This window comes from Apodemus sylvaticus, chromosome 7, assembly GCF_947179515.1.
Source record: "Apodemus sylvaticus chromosome 7, mApoSyl1.1, whole genome shotgun sequence".
NCBI lineage: Eukaryota > Metazoa > Chordata > Mammalia > Rodentia > Muridae > Apodemus > Apodemus sylvaticus.
The window spans coordinates 56,708,437-56,720,932 of record NC_067478.1 but is presented as its reverse complement, the minus strand read 5'-3'; the positions used below and the strand labels follow the sequence as shown (position 1 = coordinate 56,720,932).

Genomic DNA, 12,496 nt, shown 5'->3' with positions numbered 1-12,496 from the left:
AGCATTACCACTGCTATTTACGAATGAACACTGGAGCTTGGTAGAGATTCCGAGGCTTGCTGACCTCAACATCAATGACTTCCAAAGGGCTGGGACATTAGTAAGAATATCCTTGTAAGCTTCCTGTGAGCCAGCTGGGAATAACACTGAGGTTTACACAGCTACTAACGGGTGTGATGTCTGTCCATGTGACCTTTCACAATGGTGTAATTATGCAGCAGACTTTTCCAACGAAGTTCCAGTATGACATAAGAAAAGTGGCAACGCTAGCTGCATAGTTCTCTTCTGTCAATTTGCATAAGGTTGAATAGTTGTCTTTGCCAGGAATTAATATTCAGAATGAGAATGAACAGCTTCATTGGGAAAGAGATAAAGGGGCTTTTCTGGGTCACTTCCATCTCTGTGTATCTTTTATTTTCTTTTGCTTTGGTATTTTTTATTTTAAACTGCACATCAAATTCACTCTGATCTTTGTGAATTTGAGGTCAGCCTGGTCTACAGAGTGAGTTCCAGAACTGCCAAGACTACATTGAGAAATGTTCTTTCAAAAACCAACAAATGGTAAAATAGATTATTTGGATTTAAACTATTCCTAAAACAGAATCTCAACATATAGAACAGATTAAACTTAGGACTAATGACTTAGCGTAGATTCTAGTGTTTGGTGGTTTGTAGGCTCAATCCAAGCATTAAACAGGAAGTGAAGGCATACACCTGTCAATCCAAGCATCAAACAGGAAGTGCAGGTATACACCTGTCGTCCCAGCATGGGGAAGGAGAGGCAGGAGGATCAAAGCCCAAGTTCACCCCCCTCTAGGCCCAGGGTTGGTTGGTTTCTTTCTGTTGTTGGTGGTGGTGTTTCAGGTTTTCTTTTTTCAAGCAGTTATGGTTGACATTGTAATAAAAAAAGGTCCTCCCTCCCCAGAAGAACCTTAATTGTATTTCTTCTTTGAAAGAACCCTAAGGAATCTACTAAAAACAAAATAAAAATATGAGCAAGGAGCAAGGTTATCAAGGCCACGGAATCTAGATCTAACAATTCTGCCCTATGGGCTGCACGTGTGTGAGAGCTACACGTGTGTGCCCAGCAAGCCTGTGGAGGTCAGGGAGCAACATGGGGGAGTTGGTTCCTCCTTCTCACCACGTGGGTCCCACAGACCACGTGGGTCCCACGGCCACCAGGTCTTCAGGCTCTGGGGCTCGAGCTTTGGCCAGCCCAGACATCTCTGTGTCCCCACATTTATGTTTTAACCATTTCATTTAATTTCCCAATGTAACAAGTTAATAATGCAATTAGGAAATTCTTTCCATTCACATTAGTATTTAAAGACTAAAAATAAATACTTAGGTGTCAATGAAGGGTGAGATCTTCATGTTGAAAACTTTAAACCCCTGTCAGGAAAAATTAGCAAATTACACAAATGGAGCTCTAAACCACACTGTGAATGGGAGGCATTAGCTGTGTTCAGACGGCAATACTCCCCAAATTAAAAAAAAAAAAAAAGGTCCTGCAAAGATTCCAGCAGACTATTCTGTAGTCATTGGTGGGCTGATTTTAAAAGTTAGAAGAAAATGAAAAGCACTTAAAAGAGCAAACAAGCCCATAAGCAAAAATAAGTAAATTAAAAGTAAAATGTTACAAAGAAGAGCAAAGCGGAGATCTCATACCACCTGATTTTCCCACTTACTACAAAAGTTCAGAAATCAATGCACTGTGGTATCGATATAGATGACATTGAGACCAGTGTAAAGGAAGAGACAGTTCAGAAATAGACATGAATATCTCTCATTGGTTGATTTTTGAGCAGCATTATAAAACAATTCTCTGGAAAAGGGTGGGCCTCGTTCATTAAGAGATGGGGTTGAGCTGGTTCCCTATCTGTCTGCCTCCTTCCCAGGCTAAAGCACGTGAGCTCTTACTTCACACCACACACAATATCACCTCAAAGGAGTCAAAGGCCTACTTGCAAAACTAAAGTGTGTACTTCTAGAAGGGAGCACAGACAGGTTCTTGCAACTTTGAGTTAGGTGAAGGCTTATCAGGTAGACAGCTAAACCACAAATCATTTTAAAACTGATCACATGGGCCATATTTTAGACTTTTTCTCTTTTAAAATCACTATTGAAAAAGCAGAGTGCTCGCTTCGGCAGCACATATACTAAAATTGGAACGATACAGAGAAGATTAGCATGGCCCCTGCGCAAGGATGACACGCAAATTCGTGAAGCGGTTCATATTTTTTAAATATTAAAAAAAAAAAGAAAGAAAAAGTAGAGATTTGCTCAGCAGTGGTGACACAAACCTTTAATCCCAGCACTTGGGAGGCAGAAAGGTCTCTAGTTTAAGGCTAGCCTGGTCTACAGAGCTAGTTTCAGGATAGCCAGGACTACACAGAGAAACCCTGTCTCAAAAAAACATCCAAACAAACAAACAAACAAACAAAAAAGCAAACAAAAATCAGCCCACAAACTTGACAAAATATCTCTAAGTAACACATTTAAGACAGACAAAATGATACAACTCAATAGCAGAATGTAACATGGACATATTTATAAAAAAATGTAAGCAAAGAAGATATGTAATTAGATTCTAAGTTTATGAAAAATGTTCAAGATGTCGTGTTTTGGTAAGGCAAGAAATATCTTAGACATCATCACCTCATTCATATGAGGAAAAAACTCTAGACAAACTGAAAATCAGCAGCTCTTTTAATTGTTGATTTATGTGTTTATTTATTGTGTGTTTTGAACTGCTGTCTCATACAGCCAGGAGTGGCCTCAAACTCACTATGCAAATAAAGCTGACCTTAAACTCATGATTCTCCTGCCTCAGTCTCCAGGGTGCTGGGATTGAAAGCATGAGCTATTTGGCTTTAATTTAATGGACACATAAAATTGAAATAATTTGTGGGGTATCACAAGGTGCTTCAACATTCGTATATCTTGTATCGTGTGAAAGTCAGGGTGCACTTTTGTCCATAAGCACACCTCATCCTCTTGTGATGAAAAGACTATTATTTTTATTAACGTTTTATATTTTCATGTAAGCGAGTGTTTTGCCTGGATGTATGTATGTGTACCACCTGTGTGCCTGGTGCTACAGAGAAAAGGACATAATATTAGATCTGGTAGTGAGCCTCCATTTGAGCGCTGGGATTTGAACCTGGGTCCCCTGCAAAAGCAGCCAGCTCCCTGAACCACTAAGCATCTCTCCGGCCTCATTTTTAGGGATGTTTTTATTTTGTTCTGTTTTAAATACGCACCACATGGTCATTACTTGTGGTCACTCCAGAGCCCATTTCCCTCTCTGTACTAACAGCCGCTGACCAGCCCTACAGGCCTGCGGGCACTGGGGGACTTAGATGGTTTTTCATGTACCCACTGGTCATTTGCATATCTTCTTTTAAGAAGTTTCTATTAGTTATACTTATTTCTTTATTCAGATTGTTATTGGTTTTATTTTTACTATTGAGTAGAGTTCATGCTATATATTAGCTCTCTAGGGTATAGCCTAAAGGTCTCTTATTATGCCATATAGAAGTGTTTTAGCTTTATTAAAAAAATAATTTGTATAGTTTTTCTTTTGTTGTCTGTGACTATGGGGTCTTATCTCCATTGTCACAGTCCTACAATCATTCCAATATCCTGAAACATTCACTCCTTGTTTTTTTCTGATAGTTCCATAGACGTAGGTCTTCTCAACTTTAAGTCTTTCAACTTTTTTAGTTGATTTTTATATTCGATGAGAGAGGTGCTTACTTTCATTCTTCCCCATGTGGATATCTGACTTTTTCCTGCTGGCTTTGAAGAGATTAACTTCCTTAACATATACATCATTTTCACCTTTGTTGAAGAGCTGTAGGTGGCAGCTGTGTGCGTTTACTTCTAGGCTGTCTGGTCTGTTTCATTGGCACCTGTGTTTTGTATGCCAGTACCACTCGGTCTCAATTTCCATATTTTAGTACAAGTATTGAAACCAGCTAGTATAATGGCTTCTTTGTCTCAGCTCTTGATTGCTTTAATTATTTGGAGTGCTTTGTGATGCACCCCAAAATTTTAGCAGTCGTTTCTAGCTCTGAGAAGAATATAGCTGGCATTTTGGTAGAGATCACGTTGACTCTGTAGATCACTTTGAATGGTGTGAGTGTTTAAATAGTATTGCATCTGAGCACAAGATGTCTTTCTATGTATGGTATTGACAATCATCGATGTTTTTGTAGTTTTAATGTGGACGCCTTTCACCTCACTGGCTAAGTTTAAGGCTGGATATATTTTGTAGATATTGTAAATGGTGTTGCTTCCCTCATTTCTTTTCCAGATTGTTCACTATTGGCAACTTTGCTGAATGTATTATTAGCTCTCTAGGTCTTCGCTGGAGTTTTCCGGGTCTTGTCAACAGCGGCAGTAATGACCTGGTGACTTATTTCCCCACTTGGATGCCTTCTTGTCTCTTTTTTCTCTGATTACTCTGTCTCGCACTTCCAGTTGGATTTTACAAAGTAGTGAAAGTGGACATCTCTATCCGATCCAGGCTTTGTTGAGAAAACATCCAGCTTTTCACCACATCCAATATGGCGCCAACTAAAGGATATGTGCCCCGCCCCCTTTTTTAAACGATGAGCTTCTTTCCTGCTTTGCTTAATTTTTTATTATACAGAAGTGTTAAGTTCTAGCTAATGCTTTCTTTGCCCATATTGAGATGCTCGTATGGCTTTGTCTTTCATTCTATTGATATGAATAGTCAATTATCGAAAGTGATTGTTTCTAGGGCAAAGAGAAAAACAAAGCACCTAAAGACAATCAGTCTGTGGTAACATTCTGCTGGGAGGACTGAAGAGTTCTGAAAGATTCAACAAACAGCTCTGAAGACATTTTCTTTCATTCATTCATTCATTCATTCCAGGGATGGAATGAATGATGGAAGATGGATATCCATTCTTCCTTCCTCCCTTCCTCCCTTCCTCCCTTCCTTCTTCCAAGGGCAGCGCTAGTCAGTGTGAGAGAAAAACTAAAAGTTGGATAGGAACGGATGCTTCACTCCCTCAAACAGTTTGCAGTCTGAGATGGAGAGGCAGACATAAGCGACGATACGTGATGAGCATCACTGGGGAAGACAGAGCAAAGAGGAAGGGGGACACCTGCTGCCTTGAGCTCTGTGTGCCCCTATGCCTGGGATGGTGGCCAGCATCCCAGTTGCACAGCTGTGGTTAGAACATTGCACCAACAGTCAGAGAGCAAGATGAGGCCAAGATGGGAACCGCACCCTTGCGGTGCGCAGGCGCTGAAGCAACGGTGAAGGCAATCTAGGATGAAGCAGCAGCCAGGTGTGAGAGGTAAACACGCTTCAAACTGTCAGGGTCTCAAGCCTTTCCCTGTGGTTTTGCCGAGTCGTAGCCCTTGCCAGGCTTAGAGCTCTGACATGGAAGGAAGGGTTGAGAATCACATGTTTGGAGGTAAAAATCGAACTGCTGTGAGAAAGAAGGTGGAGCTTTGGTTAAGCACTTTAGCAATACTTTCTCGTTTGTTAATACTTGACACTCTTTGTCTCTTACAAAGGGCAATGTGGGGGCTGGCAAGACGATGCAGTCAGTTGGGCGAGTCTGTGGAGCTTGGTGGCCAGAGTAGCCAAATCAGCAAGCTCCAGGGTCGGAGAGACCTCTGTCCCCCTCCATTTCCTTCTATCCCTCTTTTCATCCCTTCCTGGTCCCTTTATTCTGTGGTCTGAACCAGCAAGCTGCAGAAACCATCACCACTGCGGCCGCCTCCGCCTCCGCCGCCGCCACCCCCCTTCTTCCATGGCTTTCATTGCTCTGTCAGAAATGAATCTGGTCAGCACATGATGAAACACAGTGCTTTCGCTATGTGCCTCTCAAGTCAGTATATCTGAGTCTTAGCAGGTATTCAATGCATTGTGTAAGCCATTGGATCTCCCAATTAGGTGCATACATGTTTCTGTATGTGGCTATGCAGTTGGGGACAGGAAAGCAGACACTTCTTGGTCTGAAACCATCTCCTGGGTTTGCATGCCACAGCGAGGAGATGACCACCTTCTAACCTCTACCATCTTAATGTCTAATATGGTTGTAGCCTAGTCACCTGCAGACTGTCCGGCAGTGAATAGCTCTCCTTAAACAGGATTTTGAGGCACAAGGTTCTTTTGCCTGAAATACTTATGATAGGATCTATTAAATTAGTAAAACCTAAATTAAAAGATATCGTAGGGGGCTGGAGAGATAGCTCAGCAGTTAAGAGCACTGAATGCTCTTCCAAAGGTCCTGAGTTCAAATCCCAGCAGCCACATGGTGGCTCACAACCATCTGTAATGAGATCTGATGCCTTCTTCTGGTGTGTCTGAAGACAGCTACAGTGTATTTACATATAATAAATAAAATAAATCTTTTTTAAAAAGATATTGTAAAGTTCTAGAATGATGGTAAATGTGCTTGCTATGCAAGCGTGAGGACCTAAGGCTGGGTCCCCAGCTTCCGTGAATCAGCTGGGCGCAGTAGCTTGTACCTTTAACCCCAGTGTTAGGGTTCGAAGGCAGAAGGCTCACTGGAGGCTGCTGACCAGCCAGTCTAGTCGAAAGGGCGGGTCCCGGATCCAGGAAGGCAATCCCTACTGTAAAACTAAGATCAGGAGCAACTGACAAGCTTATGCACACGTAGCACACAGGTACATATGTCTGTCCATATGCACACACCACACATATACACACAAAGATGTGTAAAGCCTCAGGAGGTAGAGTGCTTGCCTAGCAGACATGAAGCCCTGGGTCTGAGCCTCAGCTCTACACAAATAGGGCATGATGGCTCATGCCTGCAACCCCAGCACTTGGAAGGTAGACAGACTCAGGAAAACCACAAGTTCAAGGTCACCCTCAACTACACAATCAAACAACAAATCATTCATAAAAATCTATCTATAATTTGAAGAGTTCATAGCTTGAGAATAATATTTGAGAACATTGAATCTCAAGAATAACTAATATTTGATGGAACACTTTGATCGAAGAGATAAAAGAGTAATCGCCCAGGAATCTATGAGAATGACCCTAGCTAAGACTCCTAGCAATGGCGTCTATGGAGCCTGAACTGGCGTCTCCTGTATCGAGGCAGGAATTCCAGTGGAGAAACTGGGAGTTTCTCCAACCCAGCTACAAACCTTCCCACCTACAATTTGTCTACCTACAGGATGTGCTGGGGTAAAGCTAGAGCAGAAATGAAGGGACCTTGAGACCCAGGCCATGACAGAGCGCCTACTCTTGACACAGTAATGATACTCTGTTATACTTGCAGACAGGAGCCTAGCATAACCATCATCAGAAAGGCCTCACCAAGCAACTGATTGAAACAGATGCAGAGACCCACAGCCAAACATTAGGGAGAGCTTAGGGAATCCTGTGGAAGAAGGGGAGGAAGAATTATAGGAGCCAGAGGGTCAAGGACAAGAAATAACACAGAATCAACCAATCTGGGTCCACAGGGGCTCACGGAGCCGGAACAGCCAATCAGGGAGCCTGACCGGGGCTGACGTCATCCCTCTGCGCACATGTACACAGCTGTTCAGCTTGGTCTTCATGTGGGACTCCTGACAGTGGGAGCGAGGGCTGTCTGTGATTCTGTCTGTGATTCTGTCTGTGATTCTGTCGCATGCCTTTGGGCCTCTTTCCTCCTACTGAGTTGCCTTGTCCACCCTCAGTGGGAAAGAATGCTCCTGCTCATACTGTAACTCATATGCCAGAGCTGCTTGGTATCCATGGGAGGCCTTCCCTGTTCTGAAGAAAGGATGAGGGTAAAGCAGAGGGGGGGACTGAGAGGAGAGGAGGGGGAGGAAACTGCAGTGGACATGTATAATTAATTAATTTAAAAATTACAAATAGAGCTTAAAGTATATGATGATTCTGTTCCACGATTTGATCCACAGTTTTCAGGCAGGAGGATTTTTGTTAGAATCTCGGTGCTTCCACACCCTGCCATCTTTGACTAACTCCAAATAATAATTCCCACCGGGCCATTTGAGGAGAGGTAGATTCCTAACCCACTCTGTGAGTTCTAAATGAAGTTTTAGAAAATACCTAGAAGATATTCCTGGTGTGTACTATTGTTAGCATGCCTAGGAGAATTCAGGTCTCAATGCAAGCAGAAAACCTGCTTTGTGACAGGGAACGTTCAGCACAGGGAATCTGATCCCTGCGTGGTCTCTGCTTGGCAGAGTTGGGAGGCTTGGCAGAGTAAGTAAGAAATGATGCTAATTAGCTCTGATCTTGCAGAAGCAGAACTCTGGGCCAAGAACTGATGATAACAGCTTTTCCAGCTGGGCCCAGGGACCAAGGCTGAAGTTAAAATGTGAGCGTGCCTGTCTTCTGTCTCAGCACCCTTCTCCCACAAAGAAATGGAAGTTTAAAATTTGCACTCTCCAATATTTCTGAGGGTCTTTGATTAATGAGCAAAGGGCTGGAGAAGTTGCCTTTAAAATTAACCCTTAAACAGGTTCCCTAGAGAACTACATACGGTAACATGTCGTTGCGGGGAGCGGGTATCAGAAAGGCCCGACTGTGAGGGAATATTTACAACTGCGAACCGCCAAAAGGGCTGAGCCACCTCCATGCAGTCATGGGAAATAAGTTCTGGAAGCTGGCAGACAGCCCTGAGAATTCTGAGCTGTGTGTCTTCTCCTGAACGAGTCTCTCCCTTTAGCTGACAGTTGCTGTGTACAGTGAGTTAACCTAGCGCCTTGGGTGAGTGAAAAACCAAACGGGACCCGTAGAAGCATTAGCCATCTGCGACTGGGGCATGGCTCCTGCATATCAGTGTGGATCTCACCAAGCAGCGGGAGGGCTGTTTGAGCGAGGATTATGTTAGCTGTGTTCCACAGCTAAGGAACAATCTGGCCTGGGATCCCCGCGGTCTAACTAACGCGGTAATGAACTGCGGCAGCGCGATGCGCCTCGCTTCCACCCAATTCCCAGGCTGTTCTGTTCCGGGAAGATATTCACAAAGAGAAAATGGGGACCATGTAATGAGTCCCACTCTGAAATGGCAACTTTCATTGTAAAGTCACCTGTAAATGAATTGAGCTAACGATGTCATAAACTACTCCTCTGCTCCTGAAGTTAGAGTTGAGAGTCTTATTGTCAAGAAAACATGATGGGTTTATTAAATGCCCCAAAGGCTACTGTTCTAGAAATGCCTGCTGTATCTTGTGCGGTTTTTCTATTTCATCTGAGTTGTATGTATGCTGCTGCAGCAGCTTCAAAACATCTGGGTACGGCGATTTTTTTTTCCTATCCTGCTCCTGCACCTGCACCTGTGAGGGTAAGAAAAACACGTAAACAAAAAAAGAAAGAAGGAAGGGAGGGAGGAAGGAAGGAGAGAGAGAGAGAGAGAGAGAGAGAGAGAGAGAGAGAGAGAGAGAGATTAAATCTTCTGCAGCACAGGGGTGGGGGTGGGGTGGGGGTGGGGTGGGGGGGAGAGAGCCCAGCCAGCCCTGAAGCCCCAGGGAGCAGAGTGACAGGCACTGAGCTGTAAACAACCTTGAGAGGGATTTAATTCTTCTGACAAGTGCCCGTGGTGGCATCTCACATGGACTCAGCATATGCACACACTTCAGAGAAGTGCCACACAGGATTTCATGCTAATGGAAAATCGGAAGGAAGAGAGCGCTCTGGAGCCGCAGAGCCTCCCGGCTATAAATAGCCATGCAAATCAGGGCAAGCTCGCGTTGTAATTATCTTGATTTTTCAGAATTTTTACCACTCAGAAGAGATTTTTTTTTTTTTTTTTTGAGTGCTGTTTCAGTCGCTGCCACAGGGTTGGTGGCTGTGACCCTCTGTTTACCAGGAGGCTGCTCTGTAGTTTGGTGGGTCCGGCTCTGTCATTTCAGAATCAAATTATAATTTCAGAGCGCGGCCATTCATCACCCTGTGACAGCCGCTTCTTCACCGGTGCTTGTAACTTCTAGACTCTGGCGCTGTGGGGCCCTCTGTACTGAGTCAGTGGTGTCCCCAAGACACCAGGGAGGCTGAGCTTAGAGCCCTGTGACAGCCGCTTCTTCACCGGTGCTTGTAACTTCTAGACTCTGGCGCTGTGGGTCCCTCTGTACTGAGTCAGTGGTGTCCCCAAGACACCAGGGAGGCTGAGCTTAGAGCCACCGACACAGCGACAACCCAGAAAATGTATTCTTTGCAAATAGAGGATGCGACATGTTTTGACCCATGTCTTTTCTCCTGATGTGTTCAGGAACTACAGGGTAGAATGAGGCAAGGATTCCAAAGGCATCACGCCACATGCAGATGAAAGTCTCCCACAACTTGAAGACCCTGAGATCCAGATGAGACCCTCCCCCGCAACTGCAATTAACATGGTGAACAGAAAACCCAGTATGCTAACTTGTGCCTGAATTCTTAACCCACACAAGCCATGAGCTAATACAGATTTGTTTCATTACGACATTAAGTGGTCATTTGTTACGCAGCAACAGAAAACAAAATTGCAACCACAGATCCAAAGCTAGTGTTTAAAGCCTGGTACGCTGACCCACAGTTATAATCCCAGCTCTCAGGAGGCTGGGGCTGGAGGGTTGATGAACTGGCGTGAAAGCCATCGTATAATAAAGACAAACCAGGCTTGTTCCTGTTTAGGACTAAATCTGCTTTCTCAAGGATCTGGCTGTGCCCCACCTGTAGCCTTAACTACAAATGGTTCCGTGCCAGCCTTCCAGGGATGACAATCATGTCTTTGTTTCAAAAGTTGTAATGACTACCTGGCAACCCTACCACCTTGCTACAACCACCTGCTCTGATCTGCTTTTTCAGCCCCTCTGATCTTGCTGCCAAATCCTCCACTTGGGAACCCTCCCCACCCTTGAGCTACAAAACCCTTGTCTTCCTCATGCCCAAACCTGACCTCTCAAACCATGCCTTATGGGGAGGCAGCCCATGTGCACAAATAAAAAAGGATGCTTTAATTAATTTGGCCATAATGACTTGGGTTGGTGGTCTTTCTCCTCTCCTCGTCTTTGGGAGTGACAGATCACTTAGAGTTCAAGAGCATCTTGAACAACCTACGCTGCTAGTGCAAGGCTAGCCAGGCACCTTATCAAGATCCTGTCTCCAGAACAAAGGAAGGGAGGAAAAGCTGGACACAAAAAAGAAGATGAAGAGAAGGGAAGACGAGAAGATGAAAGGAAGAAACGTCTTGTAGAACTTTCTCCTTCTAGGACTAGTAGCTTGGGTACTGGATTCTGCTGTACTCTGAAACAGTCCCACCAAACCTTGCAAGGGTATCTTATTCAGTAGTAACCTTCTCCTCCTTTTCCTCCTCCTCCTCCTCCTCCTCCCTCCTCTTCCCTCCTCCTCCTCCTCCCTCCTCTTCCCTCCTCCTCCTTCTTCTTTCTCCTCTTCCTCTTCCTCCTCCTCCTCCTCCTCCTTCTTCTTCCTCTCTCTCTCTCTCTCTCTCTCTCTCTCTCTCTCTCTCTCTCTCTCCCCCCCCCCCCATGCAAAACGCAGTGGCAGGTGTCCACTGTTACAGTCATGGCTCAGGCACAGTAGCTCTGGCTCAACTCTAGCAGCTTGTGCCTGGTAAGATTGGATTCTGTAGCCTGCTTTTCAGGGCTTCTCTGTATTCTGGGATCAGCTAATGAGAACAGGATTATCTGAGTGTAAACAGAGTAAAGCCAGCAAAAAAAAAAAAAAGTCTGGATTTTCCCAGCACGGATGAGTTGTTTTGTGATAGCCGTGTTCCTCTCCTCCTGTGGGCCTTGCTCTCCTAAGTTCCCACATACACACTTCAGGGAGTCCCCTCCTTTTTCACAGTGCCCAACAGGTAAGAACTCTGCTGTACTGCAGGCCCTCCACATACTGTCACTCAGTGGCTATACCTTGCAAACAGTTTATTACTCTTGCCATTTCTGTGATGCTCAAGTGGGCTCTTCCTTCGGAGGCCTCCAGACTCCAGCACCCATCACTGTGTGGGTGAAACTGCTGGATCTGGAAAATGAATCCTAGACCCAGTGTACTTTCTCCCCAGTGAAGAGCTTTTCTGGGCAGTGTTTTCCTACACGTACAATAAAAAGGGGATTTGAAGTCTCACTAAGACTTCTGTCAGGTCTCAGACTCCAAACAGGTAGGTGTTTTGCACACTGTAAGTTTACATCTGGGAAGTCCAGAGCCTCGTAGCTCATCCACCGTCGCTGATCTGGGCTTGCAGAAGGGCCTCCACCCTTTGGCTGGGGAAAATATATTTATATTCAGGTTGACCCAACTATAGACAAAAAGGTTCAGTCACGTTCAGTCTTTTGTCTTTCTCAGTTCAGTCTTAGAGGCTCACTAGGTCAGTCAGGCTGGCCAGGGATCACAGCTTCTCTCAGGGATGGCCTTGTGTGTCTGGAGCAGGGCTTTTGTCATCTGATGCCATGATTGAAGAATGGATGTAGTCTCCTTAGACTTACTGTGTCCTCTTCCCCTGCCTCTCCTTGGCTCCATCTCCTCTTTGGT

At 44.7% G+C, this 12,496-nt stretch overlaps 1 non-coding gene across 1 annotated transcript; it reads left to right on the top strand.

Moving 5' to 3' along the window:
- The first annotated feature begins 2,135 nt into the window (after nucleotides 1–2,135).
- On the top strand, nucleotides 2,136–2,242 carry LOC127690447 (U6 spliceosomal RNA). Its single transcript, XR_007979135.1, has one exon. It is a non-coding gene; the product is annotated as a U6 spliceosomal RNA (small nuclear RNA).
- The last annotated feature ends 10,254 nt before the right edge of the window (nucleotides 2,243–12,496 follow it).